We start from the raw sequence: 25,225 nt of genomic DNA on the forward strand, positions 1-25,225 counted from the left end.
CATCTTTGCATAGTTTGGTAGAGTAACAAATTCAGCTCCCATTGTTGCCATGAGAAGGGCAAGGGGTTTCAGATTTGGGGCTTTGTGAAAGGAGGAAGGGCAGCAGGACGATGTGTAGGAGGGAGCCACTCACGCTGCCTCCTGCCTTCCAGACAGTGAGGAGCGAGAGTCAAGAGGATCAGGGCCTTGGGCTCAGGCAGGCCTGGGTCCAAACTCCTGACATGCTTGGTGTAAGGGCCTATTCAGCCAGAGCAGCCCCACCCCGGTTGAACTGCCATCTTGTTGTAAAACTTAAATTGACTTTGCCCCCCACCGCCCAGGGGAACTTAATTAAAAACAAGTCCCGGAAACCAGTCCCAGGTAACAAAGTCCAAGTACAAGGGTGGGTCAGGCCAGGTGGAGACATTCAATCAGTGGGGGCACATACTGTCTCCTAGCTACCAAGGAGTGTGGGCCCCGCCCTTTGGGCACCTTTTGGGCACCAATTCTGAACTAGGTGATAGGCTGGTTCAAATGTCTACTAGGGTAAATTGTAATTCAATTGGTCACCTAACATGACTGTGCAGCTTTGTCTGTGTGTTACAATTTCATTGGCCACCTGTGTATGGCCAGGCCCAACCACATGGCCTTTGCTCTATAAAAGTTAGTCTGGAAAGCAGGGAAGGGTCGTCGACCTCTCTGAGGGGTGGCCCCGACTGGTCTGTTTTGACAGTCAGTTTGATTCTTGATGCTTGGTGAGAAATAAAGCTTTGCTTGACTTTCGCTTTGTATCAGTCTCGCTCCTTTAATCACGGACCCATTATTGGGGTACCCATTTTGGGGGGGAACCCAATACTTGGTACTAGCTGGCTCCTGGAAAGAGAGGCTTCTGCTCTTAGAATTCTCTTCATCTGTTACATGCCAGGCGCTCTTCCTGGAGCTGGTAGCTACAAGAAACAGTCATTCCCTTGCCTTCCAGTTTCGCGGAGTGACGAGTTATCTGATCATCTGACCCCCTGGAGGCCCCGAGAGTCTTTATATTGTGAAAGCAGGTAACGTTTATCAACAACTAAAAGCTTTTTAACCACCTTATCTCAGGTCAAACCGAAGAAACCACTTTTTACAACTGCGATGTATGTGTCTTTCCCTCTATACAAAATTTTATATAAGCTTTATACATAAAGTTATTTATAAATATATATATATGTGTATATATGTGTGTGTGTGTATACATACACACACACACATATATATATATATATATAAAATGCATGCTACCTTATTCTTAAGGCTAGAATATTTAAATTTTTGCGTTTAGTCAGTGCCCAAGGTTTGGTTCTGAAACTGAAAATATATTCCCTATATTTTAGTTTGATTCTTTTATACATGTACTAAATAACTTGTAAAATAGCAAGCAAGTCTGAACAACAATTCTGGACCAAGAAAGAAAAATAAAGAGTGGTTGTAATGTGGAATTTAAATAATCAATTGATCCCTAGGGGTTGTAACTCATATTTTAGGGTCTTTCCATCCCCATCTCTTACTTTAATAACCCCTCACATATGTATATGTAGCTATACATATATGTCATATATATATGTCGTATGCACGTCCAGACACACGCACGTATGTAGTGGACACCTTCTTAAGCTCTTTAAGGGATTATGTGATGTGATTCTCATAGTAGTCCTGAGGCTCAGAAAAGTGAAGTCTCCTCTTCAGAGTTTGACAACGTCCAGGTCTGGCACAGTGGCAGAAAATATCCTCGATTATTTGAAAAAGATATTAAAATGCTTCTTTCATTTTCAATTACTCCTCTGTGTGAGGCTGGAGTTTCCTCATTTATTTCAACCAAAACAGTATACAGCAAGAGACTGAAGGCACAGACAGATGAGACTCCAGTTGCCTCTTAAGCTAAATATTAAAGAGATTGTAAACATAGAAAACAATGTAGATCGTATTACAGTCTTTTTGTTTGTTTGTTTTGGAAAGGATAATTATTTTTCATAGTTTTACATTATGACGCCATGTAATGAGCTTATTTTTATTATTTTGAATGAGTTAATAAATACATGTGAATATTTAATTTTTTTCATCAATAAATATATACAAAAAATAAAGCAAGAATGATGCTACATTAGGCTCAAGAGTCAGGGAAGGCGACAAAATGAGCCTGTGAGCTTCCCTCCAGCTTGAAGTTTTCTTGATTCTAAATTCTTGTCTGTTGATAACTCTGGTTAAACCTATTGGAGGCTTAGCCATCAAGATAAAACTCAAGTGTTTTATTTTTAAGTCCAATATATTGGCTCATGTTTTTCTCGAAGAAGACTGAACCCCACATGCCACCCAGTCCCGCCCACTGAAAAGTTTCCTTAGAACACAGTACTGTGTCAGCCAAGGTAAACACCATCTGCTTATCTCACAAAAGAATGCAGTTCTTTGGGACGATGTCAGGGCAATTGATTATTTACCAGTTCTGTATTGAAAGCAGAAGCACAGGGCTAGAATGCTGACGTAAAGAGGGACCTGACACATGAGAAGAAATCTAACCATTAATATCAACTCAATTTCGAACATCTTATTTGACATTTATTAGACAAATATTTATTGAGTGTTCAAGATGTACCATGTATCAAATACATAATATTTACTAATCACAGGTCTGGAAGAATGCTTTCTTTTCCCCCCTAAAAATAACCTTTAACCAGAGCACTATATTAAATGTTTCATACTTAAGTGTCCTCTTCCATTTTGGTTCCCTTGCAACAGTATTTTATTTTAATAATATTAATTCACCAACATTTATTCTGTACATATGATTGCTGACGACTGTGGTACTCTAATCCTTGGGGAAACCAAGCCATATGGATTTGGTCCATTTCTTAGAAAGTTCCCAATGTAGATGTGCAATTATAAGATGTATGTTCAGGAAATGCAGTCACTACAACAAAGGGGTAAATGAGTATTAGATGGTTTGAACTGTACATAGTGCAGTGACAGAAACCTCTCTTTGGCCTGAGAGGTGCATAAAGGGACATTGAAGAAGAGCATTTTAGTGACAAAGAGGGAGGAACATGTAGATTGACTCTGAGGGGAAAGGACAATTGTGGGTGTGGGGACAATGTATATGTTGTTTGACTTTAGAGAAGTTTGTAGGCGTCCTGGTAATCTTTTCCTTAACTTCTGATATACAATGCCTTCTTTGTTTTATTCCCTGAAGTCTACTTGCTGCAAAGATGAGTGTTCAAAGACTTAGGTCCACATCTCTTAAAAGCCTCCATGATTTGCCCTTACCATTGCCTTCTTCTGGATTGTCATTCCCTTGCTTTTTCTGGTGGATTTTTTTTTTTAATATTTTATTTATTTGACAGAGAGAAATCACAACTAGGCAGAGAGGTAGGCAGAGAGAGAGGAGGAAGCAGGCTCCCTGCAGAGCAGAGAGCCCGACGTGGGGCTTGATCCAAGAACCCTGGGATCATGACCTGAGCCGAAGGCAGAGGTTTTAACCCACTGAGCCACCCAGGTGCCCCTCTCATGGATTATTTACTCCCATTTACTACTCATTTTTCAAGGCTCAGGTAAAATTTTACCTATTCTGAGATACCTTCAAGCAGAAACCTCCTTTCTTCTGTTCCCATCGCATAATGCTCCTCTTAAATAATTATTTATTTTGTATTCTCAGAATATAATGTTCATCTTTGCATCACCAGTTTCCTCAAGAATCTTGGCATGAAAGAACATTATGCTTGTTGAGGGAATGCATGAGCTGGTTCTGTCACTCATGAGATCAATTTCACCTCTTCTAATGACTGATTTAATACCAATTTGACACTACATTTTATAGGTTCTGAGCAAAGTGGAATATTCCCCTTTTCCTAACCTCAGAAAACCTTGGAGAAAAGTATTGACTGTTACTTGCAAGGCCAAGTGTTTTATCCTAGACCTGGGTATCTGAATAATAAAAGAAATTGACACCCGTTTCCTGTTTTTTGCTCATATTCTTCTAGCAATCCATTTCTATACTAGCACTGCCATTTTAGACACTTGAAAACCAGACAGGAAGGCTGAACCCCCAATCCTCCTCCTATATGCTTTTCTGATCACTCCTGACTTTTGGAGTTGGACAATTCTTTGCTCTGGAGGGCTGTCCTATTTAGGATGCTTAGCAGCACTCTTGTCTCTACTCACTAGATTCCAGTAGATAGCAATTGTGCAACCAAAACTCTCTCCGGACATTGCCAAATAATGCCTGCAGGATAGAATCACTCCTGCTTGAAAACTATTGCTTTAGGTCAAGATTGCTTTAGGTCGGGGCACCTGGGTGGCTCAGTGGGTTAAGGCCTCTGCCTTCCGCTCAGGTCATGATCCCAGGGTCCTGGGATCGAGCCCCGCATTGGGCTCTCTGCTCGGCGGGGAGCCTGCTTCCTCTTCTCTCTCTGCCTGCCTCTCTGCCTAGTTGTGATTTCTCTCTGTCATATAAATTAAAAAAAAAAAAAAGATTGCTTTAGGTCCTCCCTTGAAACACACACACACACACACACACACAAGTGCAGTTGTGCGTGCTCTCTCTCTCCCTTTCAGCCATCTTTCTTTTCCTCTTGCCTTTCTTCCATCTTCCTCATCCTTTTCTTGACAAATGTCATCATAATTTTCTCTTCATCCTCAGCAACTAATTCTCAGGAAAAATAAGTTCACTATTCTCTCAGGAAACAGAACATGTGAAGCCATTATTGGTCACTAATGACTTAGGATAACCAAACATCCCAGTTTGACAAAAACTGAAGGTTCCAGGATGTGAAAATTTTAATGCGAAGACTGGAGAATTCCTGGGTGAACCAGGCTGAGTTGGTATGCAATCCTTTGAACCTCTGACCCATATGGTCCAGTCTGTGTATAAGTCTCATTCATCGAAGCCCAGATCAAATATCTATTAGTTACAAAAATGGAATTATGTTCTAATTTTTGTGCTTTTATAAATGTGTTAAAGCTGATTTCTTTTAACACCCTCCCACCAACAACATCTCTCTTACCTTTTCCCCTCTTTCCCTATTACCTTAGACCATACTACACCAGCACCTTTCATTTGTCCTAAATTTCCAGTGTTCTCTTATCTCTTTCTATTGAGGATTAACTTAATCTTTTCCCTTCCTCCTCTCACCTCTCAGGTTCTCCCTTCATTGCCACCTTTCAACATAAATTGCAGGAACTGACTTGACAGCGACAAAGAAGACACTCCCTGGGTGGGTGGATGGGAATTAGAGGACAGAAACAGTGGCCTGAGTCATCATTGGCTTCTAGGGAGGAAAAACAATACCAGGATCATTTACATGTAATATCACATATGTATTAGTTTATGAACTGCTGCCTAATGAGAATAGCTAGAAATGGGAGCAGAAGAATGAGAAAATCCTGAGAAAACAGCTGAGCTTTGATCGGATGTGAGGATAGAAAATAGAAGGTATATCCAGGTAGGGTTCTGTCGGGAGTAGCTGTGGGAAGGGTCTTAGGCTGCCAGTGCTCAGTACTAGTTCCTGCGTAGGTAGCAAGGGGCAGAGGTCAAAGGTAAAGCATGAAAAGGGAATCCAATTTGCTGTTTCATATCGCTGGATGAAGCCAATGATTGTTCTTCCGGCTAGACCCTTATCTTCAGCTCCTTTCTCCCCAACATGGAGTCCTTTTAATCCTGGTTACCATTCAGCCAACCAATTTGTCTTTTCTTCAAATGTTTTGAGGTTACTGTGCCACCACCACAAAATCCCTTCATTAGTAAAAGTTCTAAAACACAAGACATATTAAGACCCGAGAGGAAAATATTAAACTATGAGGTCACTGCTGTAATATCAAATGCCACTGAAAAGAAGTTGAAAACACTTCTCACATACGGAAGCAGTAACACTTCCGAGAAAGAGACAGAAGGATTACTGCGCTCTTACTCTGTGAACTTAAAGTTCTGTTGCATTTCCTACATGTAAATTATTTCCCAAATAGCCCTCATGATTCATATTTTGAATGTCATGAAATTTGAATTATTTGCTTCACTTACAAATATCACTTTTTTTTTTTCATTTGGGGCAAAAGATCAAAATATCTGAAAAGATTAAGAAGGAACTGGTTGCAGACAAGGGCACTTATTTCTATTTATGGCATTTGAATTCTGTAGAAAGACTGAAATCATTTTTATGTTTCAGGCTCATAATGACTCAGCTCTTCCTTTGCCAGTAAATGTAATTTTTAATGAACCTTGCCCTGCCTTTCCCAGAGGCAGATAATGCTTTTAATTTCATTAAGTCCAACTCAATCAGCAAGAACTTCTGTTTGTTGAACTCGTGTGAGGGGGTTGAGCGTGCTGTGTGTGTTTCATTTTTTAACATTCATTATAAAAATTATTTTATTATCTCTTTAGCCATAGTCTTCCCTAACAATCCTGTATTGAAAACATTCTGGAAATATATCATCCATTTGGGGTCTGTATTACTTTCCTGTTGCTGTTGTGGCAAATTACCACGGACTTTGTGGCTAAAAACAACACAGTATTATCTTAGAGTTTTGGATGTGAGAAGTCTGAAATGAGTTTCACTGGGCTAAAATCATTGTCAGCAGGGTGGCATTGCCTCTGGAGACTGAATGGGAGAAACTGTTGTCTTGCCTTTCGCAGCATTTAGAGGCCACATATATTTCTTGGCTTCTGGTCTTTTCCTCTGTCTTCAAAATCAGCAGCATAGAATCTTCACATCTTTCTGTGACTCTCACCATCTTTCTCCTTATTCCACATTTAAAAGACCCTTGTGATTACTCTGCAGCCACTGCATATTCCACTTACTTTACGCTCGGCAGATTGGCAATGGTCATTCCATCTGCAACCTTGGTTCCCCTTTGCCAGGTTCTTTGTTTTGTAAACTCCACATAAGTGAAATCGATCAGTATTTGTCTTTCTCTGACTTATTTCACTTAGAATTACACTGTCTAGATCCATCTGTGTTGTTGGAAATGGCAAGATTTCATTCTTTTTTTTTTTTTAAGATTTTATTTATTTATTTGACAGAGAGAGAGAGATCACAAGTATCCAGAGAGGCAGGCAGAGAGAGAGGAGGAAGCAGGGTCCCCGCAGAGCAGAGAGCCTGATGCAGGGCTCGATTCCAGGACTCGAGATCATGACGTGAGTCAAAGGCAGAGGCTTAACCCACTAAGCCACCCAGGCACCCCGATTTCATTCTTTTTTATGACTGAGTAATATCCCATTGAATATAAGTACCACCTCTTCTTTATTCATTCCTCTATCAACGACCACTTGGGTTGTTTCCATAATTTGGCTGTTTAAATAATGCTGCAATAAACATTGCGGTGTATATATGTTTCTGAGTTGGTGTTTTATATTTTTTTATTTTTTTTTAAAGATTTTATTTATTTATTTGTCAGAGAGAGAGAGAGAGAGAGAGAGCGAGCACAGGCAGACAGAGTGGCAGGCAGAGGCAGAGGGAGAAGCAGGCTCCCTGCGGAGCAAGGAGCCCGATGTAGGACTTGATCCCAGGACGCTGGGATCATGACCTGAGCTGAAGGCAGCTGCTTAACCAACTGAGCCACCCAGGCGTCCCTGAGTTGGTGTTTTATATCCTTTGGGTAAATACCCTGTAGTGGAATTGCTGGATCATATAGTCATTCTATTTTTAATTTTTTGAGGAACTTCCTTGTTTTCACTTCCCACTTTTATTCATGGTACCTTAGTTGCCTTGTTATCTCAGACAAGCATTAAATAGATGTCACACTTGTTTCCTTCATACATAACACATAGCAGCCACTGGTCTATAATGATTCTGAAATCCAATTAGTCATCTGTTGCCAGGTCTCTCCATTCTGGGAGCAAGAAATATTTCTTGATTAGGTCAGTTTTAGCTCCCCGCTCCATTGTCCTCAAAGGCTTTTGGCTCCTGCTTTCTGAGCTCTTGGTTTCGTCTTCTGGGACTTTGTTCTTTTCTATAAGGCAAAGCCCAAGTTTGTAGCTAAATAGCTTTCTGTGATTGCTTCCTACTGGTAAAAAGCAAGGGTTCCAGAAGCTATTTTGTAACTTGAGCAATCTCAAATTTTTCATCCCAAGTGTGTGGTCCTTTCATCAATACCATTCTCAACATTTGTGGTTTTGCTATGAATCCGACTTGAGACCACTTGCTTCAAGAAAAGCCACACCACAATTTTTTGGAGATAGAAATTTGTGGGTGTGTCTGTTGTGGGATAGAATTCTTAAAATTCTTAGACCCAGCTCACTTCTTTTTGTTGAGAGGGTCTAGTAGATAGATATGACCTTAATTCTTTGAAATATCTTAATAAAATTTTAATAGCCATATCTTGATATGATCTTTGGCCACAGACTTCTTTCACTAGAGGAATTTTTACTGGCTAAAGTGATTAGAGATGAGAAGCAGTTCTATTTTCTATAAATTCCCTTTATAAATTCTTTCTTTAGCTCGTTTCTTTCTTCCCAGGCAGCTAAATGAAACCAATCAACACTTTCAACATTTTGCTGGGAAATCATCTTGCAAGGTCCACAAATTCATTAGAAGAAAAAATATATTTAATCTTTCAAGTTACTGCAAGCCAAGTGCTTTTAACTACATGATACATATTGCCATTTTTCTGTCCAGCTAGAGCAATTTTCTCACCTTTTTTTTTTTTTTCCCCAACAACCACCAATAGTTTAGTCCCCCTTTTTCTGGTTTTTGTTACTGGATTCTTAATGTTTTTTCAGTCTCTGTGCAATTCAGAGACCCAAGGCAACATGTTTTAGATTTTGTTTTTAACAACAACAACCCACTTTCAGGTACTAATTTCTATATTAATTTTTACTATGTAATTAGCCACTCCTAATCTTAGTTGCTTAAAACAATAATCTTTTATTTATTAGCTCCCGATCCTATGGGTTGATCTTTGGATTGGTTCTTCTCTTTGTTAGTAGACTTACTTATGTTTCCTGGTCAGTTGGCAGTCAGTGGGCTCACATATCTGGTGGTTATCTGGCTTTCATATGCGTACTGAACCACAGGTCATCGTCCAGCAGACTAACACAGGCTTACTTATATGCCAGTGGCTGATGCATTCCCAAGAGCTGTAAGGGAAGAAGCCCCAATATACAACCACTTTTTAAGTCTCTGTTTGTGTAATTTTCCCCACTATCCCTTTGTCCATGTGGTCAAGTCCAGATTCAAGGGACAAAAGAATAGACTTTAGCTCTTCGTGGGAGTGCTGCCACAGTCACATTGCAAAATGACATGCAAACAGTGATGAACAGAATGTGTGGCCGTTTCTGCAATCTTATAATAAATGAAATAAAAATTAAACTAAATAAATAATAGTGTTTATTTTTTATATTAGCTGTACATCATCATAATACCATATAAATTGTTTATTGCAAAATTACTTACGATAACCAAATTATGGACACAGCCCATGTGTCTGTCCATGGATAAATGAAGACATAAAGGAGATGTGAACTACACACACACACACACACACACACACACACACGACACACTGGAATAGTACTCATCCATAAAAAGGAAAGAAATCTTGCCATTTACAACAACATGGATGGAGTTAATGGGCTTAATTCTAAGTGAAATCAATCAGCCAGAGAAAGAGAAATGCCATATGATTTCACTCATATATGGAATTTAAGAAACAAAACAAAGGAATGAAGAGAAAAAAAAGAGAAACCAAGAAATAGACTTTTAACTATTGAGAACATACAATGGTTACCAGAGGGGAGGTGGGTGGAGGGATGGGTGAAGTAGATGATGGGGATTAAAGAGCACACTTAGCATGAAGAGCACTGAGTAATACTTAGAATTGTTGGCGCACCTGGGTGACTTAGTCATTAGGCATCTGCCTTCAACTCAGGTCATGATCCCAAGGTTCCGCAATCCAGCCCATATTGGGCTCCCTGCTCGGCAGGAAGCCTGCTTCTCCCTCTCCCACTCCCCCTGCTTGTGTTCCCTCTCTCACTGTGTCTCTCTCCGTCAAATAAATACATAAAATCTTAAAGAAAAATAGAATTGCTGAACTACTATATTGTACACTTGAAATTAATATAACACTGTGTGTTAACTATGCTGGAATTAAAATTAAAAACAACAGGGGCGTCTGGGTGGCTCAGTGGATTAAGCTGCTGCCTTCGGCTCAGGTCATGATCCTAGGGTTCCGGAATCGAGCCCTGTTCCGGAATCGAGCCCTGCATCCGGCTCTCCACTCAGCAGGGAGCCTGCTTCCCCTTCTCTCTGCCTGCCTCTCTGCCTACTTGTGATCTCTGTCTGTCAAATAAATAAATAAATAAAATCTTAAAAAAAATTAAAAACAACAGAAGTGAAAAAAATTTAAAAAATTTAAAAATAAAAATAAATAAAATTTAAAAAATGAATTGGTATTTCAATAATATTTTTGCTAATTTATAATATGTCTGACAAGAGCTTGTGGTAGGAACAGGAGTGAAGCTCTGCAGTTTTCCTATTGTTCATTTGTGCATTATTAGCATCTTCAACTCATTGCCAGGATATGTGTTTTAGTCACCCATTCATTTTGTGAGGATCAGTTGGGTTGAAAATAGGACTAGAATACATAAATCCACTGATCTAGACACACGTGGTCTGCAGTATGTAGCAACCCCTGGCGGAGGGTGCCTTATCAAATTGTTTACCTTCCAGCAATCCCTCAGGCTTGCTTTCTTGGTTTATGTGGCAAGTGATTGGTAGATAATCCCAAGGGCAAGTGTCAACAAGAATATTTAATTTTGTATTTTACTTTAAACTAAAACTACATGTAAAGAGAAAGAATATATTCCCTTATTCTCTACTTGCCTCCCAATGGATTGTCTGGTATACCATCTGGAGAGTATTTGCAACTGTGCTTTGGATAATTTCTCATCACTTGGGCCAGCAACAAATTCTGGGAACTATCACACCGCTTTAATTAAATCATTTGTATGTAATTTTGTAGGGGGAGGTCTGTCATCCTCTTTTTGAAAAGCAAAAATATCTGCATGTTTTGTCTAGTCTGCCCTAGTCCCAGCTCTGGCTTGGGTAGAATGTGGATTTACTTCCTTTTTATTTTTTTTAAGGTAAAATTTGTATATAACATTATGTAAATTTCAGGTGTACAACATTGTAATCTGTATACACTACAAAGTAATCACTCTCATTACCATCCATCACCATACAGTTGAGTCCCATCACCCATTCCACCTATCCCCTAATCCCCTACCTCTGCGGTGGTTATAGAGAACTACAAATCTGTTCTCTGTAAGTTTTATTTCATTTATTTGTTTTGGTTTTTAGATTCCATATATAAGTGAAATCATGTGCTATTTTTCTTTCTCCATCTGACTCATTTCATTTAGCATAATGCCTTATAAGTCCATCCATATTGCTGAAAATGGTAAATTTTCCTTTATTTATGGCTGAGTAGATAGATAGAGATAGATAGATATCACATGTTCTTTATCTATTCATCCATCAATGGACACAGTTGTTTCCATATCTTGGCTATTGAAAATAATGTTGCAATGAACATGTGGGTACCTGTATCTTTTTGAGTTAATGCTTTCATATTCTTCAAATAAATACCCAGAAGTGGAATACCCAAGAGTCAGTAGATATGGTAGTTTTATTTTTAATTTTTTGAGGAACTTCATATTGTCTTCCATAGTGGCTGCACCACTTTACATTCCCATTAGTGGGTTCTGTTTTATCTACATCCTTGCCAACACTTGTTATTCTTGTCTTTTGGATAATAATCATTCTAACAGGTGTGAAGTGATATCTTATTATGGTTTTGATTTCATTTCCCTGATAATTAGTGATATTGAACAACTTTTCAATGTGCCTTTTAGAAATCTGTATGTCTTTGGAAAAAATGACTATTCAAATCCTCTGCCCATTTTTTTTTTAAGATTTTATTTATTTATTTGACAGACAGAGATCACAAGTAGGCAGACAGGCAGGCAGAGAGAGAGGAAGGGAAGCAGGCTCCCCGCTGAGCAGAAAGACCGATATGGGGCTTGATCCCAAGACCCTGGGATCATGACCTGAGCAGAGGGCAGAGACGTTAACCCACTGAGCCACCCAGGCGCCCCTCCTCTACCCATTTTTAAAATTAAAGTATTTGGGCAATTTTTGTTGTTGAGTTGTATAAGTTCTTTCTATATTTTAGATATATTTTTTAAGATTTTTAAAAATTTAATTATGTGAGAGCGAGAGAGAGAACATGAGGAGGCAGAAGGGCAGAGGGAGAGTGAGAAGCAGACTCCCTGCTTAGCAGTATGGGCTCTATCCCTGGACCCCAGGATCATGACCTGAGCTTAAGACAGCTGCTTAACTGACTGAGTTACACAGGTGCCCCTATGTATTTTGGATATTAACCCCGTATTGGATATATGATTTGTGAATATCTTCTCCCATTCAGTAGATTGCTTTTTCATTTTGTTGATGGTTTCCTTCTCTGTACAGAAACTTTTTAGTTTGCTGTAGTCCCATTTCTTTATTTTTCCTTTGTTTCCCTTGCCTGGAGAGTCAGATCTAAAAAATATTGCTAGAACAATGTCAAGCAGCTTACTGCCTCTGTTTTCTGCTAGGAGTCTTATGGTTTCAAGTCTTGCATTCAAGTCTTTAATCCATTTGAGTTTATTTTTGTGTATGGTATAAGATAGTCATCTAGTTTCATTCTTTTGCATGTGGCTGTCCAGTTTTCCCAACACCATTTACTGAAGAGACTGTCATTTCCCCACTGTATATTCTTGGCTCCTTTGTCATAAATTAATTGGCCATATCTGTGTGGGTTTATTTCTGGGCTCTCTGTTTTGTTCCATTGATCTGTGTGTCTGTTTTTATGCCAACATCATACTGTTTTTGAATACTACAGCTTGGTAGTCTACTTTGAAATCTGGGACTGTGATATTCCAGGTTTGTTCTTCTTTCTCAAGGCTACTTCAGTTATTCCAAGTCTTTCGTGGTTCCATACAAATTCGAAATTATTTGTTCTAGTTCTGTGAAAAATGCCATTGAAATTTTGATAGGGATTGCATTGAAACTGAGGATTTGGGGGGGGGGGTTGGAGGACATTTTAACACTGTTAGTTCTTCCAATTCATGAGCACAAAATATCTTCTCATTTATTTGTGCCATCTTCAATCTCTTTTATCCGTGTCTTATAGTCTTTGGTGTACAGGTCTTTTAGCTCCTCAGTTGCATTGATTTCTTGCCATTTTATTGCTTTGATAGTAATTGTAAATGGGATTGTTTTCCTCTTAATTTCTCTTTCTGATGGTATATCACTAGTGTATAGACATGCGGTAGATTTCTGTATATTGATTTTGTGTCCTGTAATTTTACTTGAATTCATTGATCAGTTCTAAAAGTTTTTTAATGGTTTTGGGGGGTTTTCTGTATACAGTATCTTATCATGTGCAAACAGACACAGATTTACTTCTTCCCCTCCATTTTGGAGCCTTTTTCCCCCTCACCTAGGTGCTGTGGCTAGGACTTCCACAATAGGCACATTTTGTTTTATCGTGCTTCACTTCACTGCACTTTGTGAATACTACATTTTATACAAATTGAATGTGTGTGGCAACTCTATGTTGAACATGTCTATCAGAGCCATTTTTCCCAGCAGCATTTGCTCACTTTATGTCTCTGTGTCACACTCTGTAATTCTCACAATCTTTCACACTCAGACAAGGGTTAACGTTTTTAGCAATAAAGTATTTTTAGTTAGGGTTTGCACATTGTTTTTTAGATATAATGCTATTGCACACTTAATAGATTATAATGTAAACATAAATTTTTTGGCACTGGGAAACCAGAAAATCTACTTGACTCCCGTTTTGGTAATATTTGTTTTATTGTGGTGGTATGGAACCAAACCTGCAATGTCTGTGAGGTATGTACTATGTTGAGTATGACTCGAGACAGTGGGCATCCTTGTGTTGTTTTTGATCTTACAGGAAAAGCTTTCAGCTTTTTACTGATGAGTGTGATGTTAGCCATGGGTTTGTCATATATGGCCTTTATCATATTCAGGCATGTTCCCTTTATACTCACTTTGTTGAGAGTTTTTATCATAAATGGATGTTGAATTTTATAAGATGCTTTTTCTGCATCTATTGAAACGATAACATGACTTTCATCCTTCATTTTGTTAATGTGTTATATTATTGATTGATTTGCATATGCTGACCTATCCTTGCATCCCTGGAGCAAATTCCACTTGATTATGGTGTATGATCTTTTTAATGTATTGTTGAATTTGATTAGCTAATATTTTCTTGAGAATTTTGCATTTGTGCTCATTATGTCCATGAACCTGATACTTCCTTTTTTTGTGTGGTGTCCTTGTCTGATTTTGGTATCAAGATAACGTGGGCCTCATAAAATGAATTTGAAAACTTGTCCAAGGGGAGCCTGGGTGGCTGAGTTTGTTAAGCATCTACCTTTGACTCAGGTCATGATCCCAGGGTCCTGGGATCGAGCCTTGCATCAGGCTCCCTGCTCAGCGCAGACTCTGCTTTTCCCTCTCCCTCTGCCTATCACTCTGCCTCCTTGTGCTATCCCCCTGATTAATAAATGAACAAAAAAATAGAATCTTCCAAAAAAATGACTTTTAAAGCATGTCCTACTCTTCAACTTTTTGATAGACCTACTACTTAGCCTCAGATAGGAAGATAAATGGGTAGCGTATTTATATGAAGAAATATCTCATTTTACTTGAGCATCTTTTTTTTTTTTGTAAAGATTTTATTTGTTTATTTGACAGACAGAGATCACAAGTAGGGAGAGAGGCAGGCAGAGAGAGAGGAGGAAGCAGGCTCCCTGCCGAGCAGAGGGCCCGATGTGGGGCTCGATCCCAGGACCCCGAGATCATGACCTGAGCCGAAGGCAGAGGCTTTAACCCACTGAGCCACTCAGGCGCCCCTACTTGAGCATCTTGATTAATTTGGTTTTTGTTTTGTTTTGCTCTCAGGCTTTAAGAGAAAGAGGTAGTCACAAATAAAGCTAATATTCAGGATTTACTTATGAAACCAAATTCTGAGTTCTGTCCAGTGGTCAGATTTGGCCCAATGTTCTATATCTTTAGTCCTTATCCAGTGATTTGAAATGTTCCTATTCATGATCCTCAAGGCACTACAAGAGTATCTTCCATCCTTTATGAAAAAAAAAAAAAAAATATATATATATATATAATGGACACATATATGATTGTTAATTTTGTGCCATGGTTCCCAAATACATGGTCAGACGTTTTTCTGGATGTTTCTCTGAGAGTGTTTTTGATGAGATTAATATTCATATCAGTGGACTTTGAGTAAGGCAGATTGCCCTCTATAATACAAGTGGGCCTCTTAGAATCCACTGCAGGCCTGATAGAACAAAAGACAGACAGACCTTCCCAGGGCAGGAGGGAATTCTGCCAGCAGATGGCCTTTAGACTTAAACTGCATGGCTCTTCTGTGGGTCTCCAGGCTGCTGGCCCACCCTGCAGATTTTGGACTTTCCAGCCATCATAATCATGTGAGCCAATTTCTTAAAATAAACCACATATAGGGGCACCGGGGTGGCCCAGTGGGTTAAAGCCTCTGCCTTCGGTTCAGGTCATGATCCCTGGGATCGAGCCCTGCATCGGGCTTTCTGCTCAGGAGGGAGCCCGCTTCCCTTCCTCTCTCTGCCTGCCTCTCTACCTCCTTGTGATCTCTGTCTGTCAAATAAATAAATAAAATCTTAAAAAAAAAATAAACCACATATATATGATTTGTTCTATGTAATATATAAACATATATAGACATGTATCATTTATAAGAAAAGAAAGTAGATTAATTTATTTTAAAGGGAGGTTTACAAAAATGTACATTTAAAGGAATTTCTGAACAGAATACTACATTCTTTAATTATACCAGCTACAGATTCTACATACTCACTCAAAATTTACTGCTTCTGAAACACCCATGTGGGAACAATCATTTAGCCTTTTGAATGCTGACTTATAATTCTCTGACCTTGAATAAGTGACTGTCTCTCAACTCACTTTTCTCATTTAAAAAATGGGGACAGTTATATTTGCAGCATAGGACTGTTAGGAGGATTAAATGAAATATAACATGTGGGGTGTTCTTTAAGATTTGCTCATTTATTTGAGCGGGAGAAGAGGTGGAGGGATTGGGAGAGAGAATCAGGCAGACTGGGCGCTGAGCGCCGGGCTCTATCCTGTGACCCTGAGCTTACACTCTGAGTCCAAACCAAGAGTCAGACCCTTAACTGACTGAGTGCTCCAGGGGCTCCAATCATAAAATGTTTTGAACAGTGTCTGGCACATAGTCAGCAGAATATGTATAAGTTACTTTATTCTTTTCTTTAATTTTGACCGAGTTTATTGGGTTTTTATCCAGATGATACTTTTCATATTTCCACCACACTTACGATTTTGTCTGATTCTTGAGAGTAAAACCATCATACATAGTTCCTTAGCAGGTGGCAAAAGATTTGGCCAGAGATCTATGGAAGAGTAGTTTCTATAGACACGGTAAATAACATCCTGGGTTTGTATTAGATGGCCAAGAAGGAACTTGATTCATGAATCATATGAAAATGCTTTTACAAATGCAAATGTTTTTTATCAACTGCTTTAAAGCTAAAAGGCAAAGATGGAAAACCTTACAGGTTTGTATTTTTTTCCTTATAGAGTTTTGATCTCTGGAATAGTTCCAAAGGGAGATCTGCATATTTTTATTATTTTTGGCATTTCATAGATTATCTGCTTCTTTGGTGAATGGGAGTAGAAGGGAGCTTCGGGATTCTTACTATTTTATTCATTTTAATTAATTTTTTAATCAAATACAAATAAGCATGGGATAATTCATCTATATAAAATGCTTTTATAATCATCATGATAGGCACAAAGTTGCAACAAAACATTAGAGGATTATAAGAAGGTCAGAAGGAGAGGTTGATTTTAACATGGACTCTTAAGAGGATTTTTCTGTTTTTGAAAGAGATTTTAGAGCTTTGTCTGGAGCACCCCTAAAAATGTCATCAAGTATATCTATCAGTCTATTTTTATATAGAAAAATATATATTAATATTTTAATACAATTAAGTTTTAACTTAGACTTATTTCTTGCTCCACAGAATGCCTAGAAGATTCTAGAAGAGGGAAAGACTACATGACAAAAAACCTTTCATCCATTTTTATTTCATTTTTCTCAACAATAATTCATTAACTGGAATTCATTATAATTCATTAACTGGAACCATAAGTTGCACAATTGATTATTTGATTAAATTGTGAACTCTGTTGTTCTCTTCTTATTCCATGTGACTTAACATTATATCCCCAACTAGACTGTAAACTCTTTGAGAGTCATAATATTTTAATACTTCAATATATTTGCTGACTGACTGAAAAGCTTAAAAAAATCTGTGTTCTCTTGGACTGATGAGTTAGAGAGGAAAGGGAACTAATATTTTATTTCATTCATTTTATACCATACACTCAATAGACATCCTCTCTCATAATTCTTAACATCCATCTGAGGTAGATATCATCACCTTCATTTCAGTGATGAAAAAAACTTATTGATGCCTGAAAAGTTAGTCAAGTTGTCCTTTGTTACTCTGCTTAGAATGAAAGCCAGATCTGTATTTATCCAAAATCTATTCTTCTTCTTTTATAAACTTGTAAAATTGGCTAATGAATCTTATATAATAAATAATTATAAAATTTGTCATAATATATACTATATCCCAATAAGAGTTTTCATAAATATAATTTAAAATATAATTTATATAGTATATATTATAAATCATATATCATGTAATATATATAATTATTTATATTGAATATTCCAATAAGATTTATTTCTCACATCTTTGTTTACACATGATTTTGCTCCTGTCTCAAATAAAACCCAGACATGTAGCATTGGATTATTAATGAGGTGCCAAGTGGGAGCATTAGTAATCTAACATGGAGAAAAAGTAGGAACAACATTTTTTTCCTGGTAGTCACAAAGATTAAACTGAAGCAAATTTATGAATTCCTTTCTCCTTCCAGAGGCTTCTATCAGGATAAGACAAAAAACCACGATGAAGCTGAATCCCCTACAAATTATCTTGGTGTGGCCAGACAGACTGAGAACATTCCGGTTTATTGACTCTAGGGAAGCCCTTATAACTAGGGCAGAGGGCAACGTGGCTGCGAGGCTCGGTGAGTGTTCCCTGCTCTCTGAAAGACTGATTCCCCATGTGCCATACTGTCAAACATTTTAGTGCATGTCTGGCCTCACTGGGAAAACTGCCAGCATCGTTTCCTATTTGGCTCTGCTGTGTCAAGTCCGGAGGAAGCCTTTTTTTGTCACCCTTCTCCCAGACCACCCACACCATGAGGCAGGAAAGGCAGGGGCGTGTGGAAGCAAGAAGTGAGGACTTATCATTGAAAAGAGGTGGTATTTGGGAAAGCCCTTTGGGGCAGGTCCTGGAACCGGATAGGAAAACAAAGTAGACTAGGCCCAAAGTTCCTGAAACCAAACGGGGAGGGAGTTTGTTGTAACCAGGAGCCCAAGTCTCTGGGGGAGGGTCGGAGGGGAAGTCCTCAGAGACGGTAACCTGAAGTGACTCAGTCAGTGACAGCAGTTCCTTTTGACTCCTCTCTTCAACAGCAGTTCCTTTTGGCTTCCTCTCTGCTGGTCCTGTTGGCTGGCTTGACACATGTGCCCTGCGCTGTTTTTCTGTCTGGCCTAGAATTTATTCTATTACAACAGAATTGACAGGAACTATAGCCCTGTCCACTTTTCTCTTGACCTGTGTGTTCATTTCTTTATTCCTTCTTTGCTTGCTTTCCTTCCCCCTTTTCTTTTTCTTTTTTTTTTTTTTTAAGATTTTATTTATTCATTTGACAGAGATAGAGAGTGAGCGAGTGAGCACAAGCAGGGGGAGCAGCAGGCAGAGGGAGAAACAAACTCTCCACTGAGCAAGGAGCTTGAAACAGGCTTGACCTCAGGACCCCAGGATCATGACCTGAGCTGAAGGCAGATGCTAAACTGACTGAGCTACCCAGTCAGTATGAAAATGTTTTTCATTTTTAACTCATGTATTCCATTTAACTGCTGACATCTATGGAAACCATATGGACTTCTTAATATCTTTAGAACAAAAAGATTGCCCCTTGCTTGAGGATATGGACAAAGTGTAATGTAGGAAATACCATAAAAATATATGGTTTATAGAATGTTCCGTTGGCTAATGGAATTTATTTAGGCCTGCAAGATTAAATCGGGAGCTTTTTCTAATTGGTGCTTTGAGGAGCTGAACTTGATCTAACCTTCCCGAGGAAAGCTGAAGAATGTGACTAATTAACTGTATGTACTAGTTACACTCTCAGGGGCAACTGTAGGAAGAAATGATAAGTATTATGAGGAACAAAGCATGACAATAAGCCTGATCAAGGTTTATGAAAAACAAGATGTCACGGTTGGCTTGATGTAACTACTGATGCAAATTGAATAAGGACTGATGCTCTTTACTAAAAGTAAGATGATGAATTGTAACTTCATGTCCATGTTAATAGAGCAACATTCGCACTATAGCTTTGTGGCCGCTTGCTGGCTGCCTGCGTGAATTCGGGTTTTTGTTTGGTTTGCTTTGGTTGATTTTGCTCAAGAGAAATCTTACCTAATTTATCTTTATGAATTGGCCCACTCATTTAGGCTTTAATTTCTTTTTTGCCCCCCACAACAATGTTGAATACATGTCATTGTGTTAGTTGGTGTGGGAATTAGGTGGGCCTGAGCTCAAGTTCCTGATTCTGCCGTTGACCAGCAGGAATATCAGTGAGCTTTAACTCCTCTGAGATCCAGTGTCCTCATTTGTAAATGTGGAATGATAATAGCTACCTTGCTGGAATGTTATAAAGATTAGAGGCCCTGGTGTAAAGCCCCTGGTGTACAGTGCTTACTACCCAGTTAAGTAGTGTGTAAATGAAAGGAATGCTGCTTAGGAGAAGTTAAGTAAATTAGGGTATGTTTCTTGGCATGGAATGTTATGTCACCATTTAAAATAAAATTTCCAAAGACTATTACTGTGGGACAAATATATATGGTAAAATATGAAGTATAAATAAAGGCAGGTTACAAAGCCTGATACAGAGTATGATTTAAACAGTGCAGATAAAAACTCTATGAAGAGGAAATGTTTGGAAGGACATAGACCAACATGTAAAAGTGGGTGTTTTGGCTGTATACCCCCTTTTCCATGATGGCAAAGCATGGCTTTTATGGAATGGAAATGGCGGGCACTGCTTTGCTAGACCCTGGGCATACCCTTTGTGGCAAGGGCACCAGTTCTGGGCAGTGGAAAATCAGAAGTCTGGGAAAGGGTTTCTTCTCTAACAAAAAGTGACACATGGGACTCCATTTTGGGGCCCCAAATATTGTCATATTTACACATGTCCCTGGAACAAGGGGAACCATCTTGCAAGCATGAAGCTCTGGAGTCAATGTACCAAGTATGGCAGATAGGGCGTCCTGACACCTGATGAAATCATGGAACTGCTCTAACAAACCTGGAAATAGTTTTCTCCAGATTTCTGGGTTGTAAAGTAACAAAACCCTATTTTTAAAGCCACTTTCAGCAGTGTCTTCCGTTGCTTGAAACTAAATATTCACTCACTGATTTCAGAAACAAAGCTATTTAAAAACTTAATTAAAATGTTCTTTTTCCTCATGGGCGCCTGGGTGACTGAGTCAATTAAGCGTCTGCCTTCGGCTCAGGTTGTGATCTGAGAGGGTCCTGGAATCAAGTCCCACTTCAGACTTTCTGCTCAGCAAGGAGTCTGCTTCTCCCTCTCCCTCTCCCCCTGTGTGCTCTCTATCTCTTCCTCTCTCAAATAAATAAATAAAATTTTTTCCCCAAAATTTTTTTCTCAAGTTTTCTACTTTTCATGACTTCCAAATCTTTTTTCTTTTAAAGACTTATTTAGTTATTTGTGTGTGTGTGAGAGAGCACATGAGTGAGGGAAGAACAGAGGGAAAGGGAGAGAAGCAGACTTCCTCCTGAACAGGGAGCCCAAAGCAAGATTCTATCTCATGACCCCGATCATGACCCTGAGATCATGACCTGAGCCAAAACCAAGAGCCCAGTGGTCAACCAACTGAGCCACCCAGGCATCCCAAGTTTTCCAAATCTTTAAATTGGAAACAAGTATCTTAAGTATCAAGTTATTGAATCTTAACTTAGTAATGTGTTGGTGCTATTTGACTTAACTGAAGGATGGTTCAGTTTAGAGCTATTGAGTAATTATTCAGCTTAAATAAGAGCTATTGAGTAATTATTTCTTCTCCTTCCTCCACACTCTCCTGACTTCCCAAAATACTTTAACTGTGTGTTACTCCAGTGATTCCTACCATTTAAATCAGTAAAATGCATGAAACTCTCTTTGGATTATTTCAGTTTTGACCAAACTGTTGGCTGTTGCATATCTTATACAAAATATTACAAAATAATGAAGATGAATAGTGTTTACTAACTTGGCGCTTATGGATGATTGTTTCTTTTTAAGTAAGCTCTATGCCCAACGTGTGATTTGAACTCATGACCCTGAGCTCAAGAGTCACATGCTCTACAAACTGAGCCAGTCAGGTGCCCTTATTTTGTTTCTTTTGTTCAGTATAATCATTTACCATTACTATGTCTCCTATCACTTATGGCATCAAGTAAAAGTCAACAATCATCTTTTAACTTGTGATTTTTATTTCCAGCAAAGTGTTACTAGAAACCTTAAAATATTTATTTTAAAGTTCCTTATGACCTAATTCTCATCACAGGAGAACTTCCTCCCTTATTTTTTATAGCCTACCTGGTCCTAGGATCCTTGCAAACGTATTACCTAAACATATTATCTAAACTTTCATTCCACAGATCAGTAAACTAAGACTCAGAGAAATTAGGGACTGAGGCAAAGAATGCACAGTTGACAGAGCAGGAGTTAATAACCCGACCTATGACTACCAACCCAGAACTCTTTTTAACCAAAGGTTGCAAAAAGTATAAAACCTCACAGGGGCTATTTTTTCTCTTAAGCTCTTTTTAAAAACAAACAAACATTTTCTTACTAAATGAGGGCTGACATAGATGTCAGGTATTATGGTAATGATATTAAAATTCTGGAGCCAAAAATTTTATTTAATTTGATGCTTTTCAAAAAAGTGTTTTGTGATTTTTCTCTTTATACATTACCAAAATTTCATACATAATAAGTTTGCAAACATAATGCCTTAAAATTAACAATTTAATTTTTAATTTAGAAAATATGGACATAGTATTAAAGTTAGGCCTCACATTTCTCTTCATATTAAGTTGCTCTGAACCTTAATAAACCTGTTGCTTCACAGATTGATAGAAAATAATGACCAGATAGAGGACATCAGGCAAGGGGAAGATATTTTGGTTTTTTATTTTATAATCTGGAAAGATCTGACAATATACCCCCAAAAAGACAAATCAGACCAAAGAAGTCTCAAAGAAAACTGGGTTTTTTTGGATGTAATCTTATTAATGAGATACAATCCATGATCTGGGGGAAAAAAATCACTTAAATCCTGAAAATCTTAATTTTCTCCTCTGTTAAGTAGAGATAATAAAATGCTAATTTCAAAAGATTGTTCTAATAATTAAATGAGCCATTTCTTGTAAAACACTTAGCAGAACACCTGGCAAATGTAAGAAACACTGATTGGTCTTTATAGATGCCCTTCTTTCATTTGTCACTTTCATTTTATCTTTTCCTTCTCCAATTAGTTTTTACATTCTTTCCAACTTTTCCTTTCCTTTCCATTTCTGCCATCTCTTCTCTCTTCCACTCTTCCTTTGCCCATCATTTTCCTCTCCAGATATTTTTTCATTCTTTTCTGTCCAGATTATATAACCTTAACTAACCAGGGACAGCACTGACAGGGTTCCAACCTCATATTCCTTTGCTCACTGGTTATCATAAATCTTTTTCCCCTGTTTCAATTATACTTCACTTAAAAAAAAAGAGAGAGAGAGAGAGGCAAGCATTCTAGTAGATCATTTGGTGTCTTTGTAGATCTGTATGTTCTTTAAGACCCTAAATATAGATATTTAAAATTTGCAGTTTGTGAAAAAGATGACTTTAATTTTCTATATCGTAAACACAATAGCTAACATTTATTTAGAACAGACTATGTGCCAGGTCTGTTCTATGCATTTCATATTTATTACCTGATCTAATTACCTAGAGGAGCATAACACATAAATTGTACCTAGGAAAGCCCAACATCGGGCAAGCAGTTTTTTAAAAAGTTTTTTTGGAAAAAAAATATGCACATTAAGTAAAATGTATTAATAAGTACATATAAATTAGATTGCTCCCATAATTTCCATCCTGATAAAACATTTAACATTTTAGTGTATATCCTCATACATGCATGTAAATTTTATAGACATACATATCAAATAAATGAGATCATACTGCACACGTAGTTTTTAAACTCCATACACCATTTTGTGATAAAGTATTTCTTAATGTTGAGATGAGGGCTGTAGGTTAGTTTCTAGCAGGAACCACAGCCATACATATTCCCTTTACTGAAGAAAGTTCTTCTTCTCTTTGGAAAGGTCAACATTTCCCAGTGACCACACATTCAAATTACAGTAGCGAGGATGACCCATGGTGGTGACAAATGACAGATTGGGAAGAAGTAAAGAAGGGTTACTACCCTAAAATCTCTTTAGTGAACTTACTGTTATTTTGGAGAAAGCTAGTGAAACATCTCTGGATTTCCATGGTTTTTGTTCAATAAGCATGCATCTATTACCATTCTCTAAAGGGCGATCTTTACATTAGGAGACCCATTGCAGGTGTCCTGAGAATGTAACAAGTAGGAGAAAAGACTCTTATTTAGTACTCCTAATAGAGTTCCTTCCACTGATACATTCTCTTGCATATTACATAAAAATACAGAACTGATACCGTAGTAAACTTCTATAAGGTAGTTTCATTAAGAAATAATATCTTTGGCCTAAAACTGTAGGGTTCATATAGTCAGTAATGTTTTACAGCAACAGGTGAGGAGATTCTAAAATCCTTAAGAGTATTTCACAAGGAGTTGATCACAGGCTAGTTTAGACTGTTTATAGCTGGGAAGGGGAAGTAGAGATATTCATCAGTCTCAATTGACTTTTTGAAGCAATCAGGATTAAACTAGTTATGAATCTTCTGCCTTGGGGATGTGTAGTTGGTAAATTTTGTGCCCTTTTATGGCACCACCCATGATTAGTACTTAAGTCAGGGTGGGAATTTCCATTAGATGAGTAATACGGTCAGTGGCTTAATCCGAGAAAATCAAGGGCAGCTTGACATTGACTGAAAAATACCAACTGAACTTTTCTGACGAGTCAGTATAAAATCCAGGAGTGATTTATATCTACAGGTGAGAATGTGACATTTTGATTCTCCATTAATTTTACTGTAAATCTAATGTCAACTAGTTTTCACCTATATTGGGTGTCAGTGGTGCATAGGATAAACATTTTGTATTACTATAGTAAGATCTTGGAAAGATCACTTTTTTTTTTCCTTTTCCAGTAACAGGGAGTAGTTGGTTGTAAGTCAAACCTCCCTTTGAGAATTTAAAATGCTAGACAATATATAAAATCATCAGTTTGAAGACACTGGAGAATTCTGAAGCCACAAGATCAAGATTCCCGGGAGAAAGCACATTGGACAAATTGAGGAAATTTCTCAAATCTTCTAAGCCCTATCAGTCTCCCAGGTCCTCAGACTTGCTATGGACCTGAGGTCACCACTGGTTCATCAACCACTCCACAACCTGCCTCAGCTTCAGGGTGAGTGCCAGGCGCCAGCATGGCTTCCTTTGTGCCTGATGCAGGTGGAGCAGCAGCAGCTATGGCTGAGGGACCCACTGTACCCAGCAAGTATCTGATTTCTCTCCCTAGTACTCGAGTTGGATGAAGCAACATGCTGCAGGGCATAGAATTTCATTTCTCCAGTGGGTCTGAAGCGGCCAGTTGAAAAATCCGGAAATGCATAGAAGTTAATGACTTGTGGGATAAAAGTTGACCAGTGAAAGATAAGTCATTCAATGGAGGAAGCCACTAAATAAATTCCTCTCCCTTTCTCCATCTGACAGAGTGCTCCAAGACAAGGCTGTGCCTAGACGGTTCATGTAGCTGTGGTCA

The 25,225-nt window shown here is 38.3% G+C and overlaps 1 long non-coding RNA gene across 1 annotated transcript; it reads left to right on the top strand.

Moving 5' to 3' along the window:
• The first annotated feature begins 702 nt into the window (after positions 1-702).
• LOC123939751 lies at positions 703-24,761 on the top strand. Its single transcript, XR_006817967.1, has 4 exons — positions 703-734; positions 959-1,031; positions 18,063-18,215; positions 24,612-24,761. It is a non-coding gene; the product is annotated as an uncharacterized LOC123939751 (long non-coding RNA).
• Positions 24,762-25,225: the final 464 nt, after the last annotated feature.

The sequence above is a fragment of the Meles meles genome, chromosome 4 (assembly GCF_922984935.1).
Source record: "Meles meles chromosome 4, mMelMel3.1 paternal haplotype, whole genome shotgun sequence".
NCBI lineage: Eukaryota > Metazoa > Chordata > Mammalia > Carnivora > Mustelidae > Meles > Meles meles.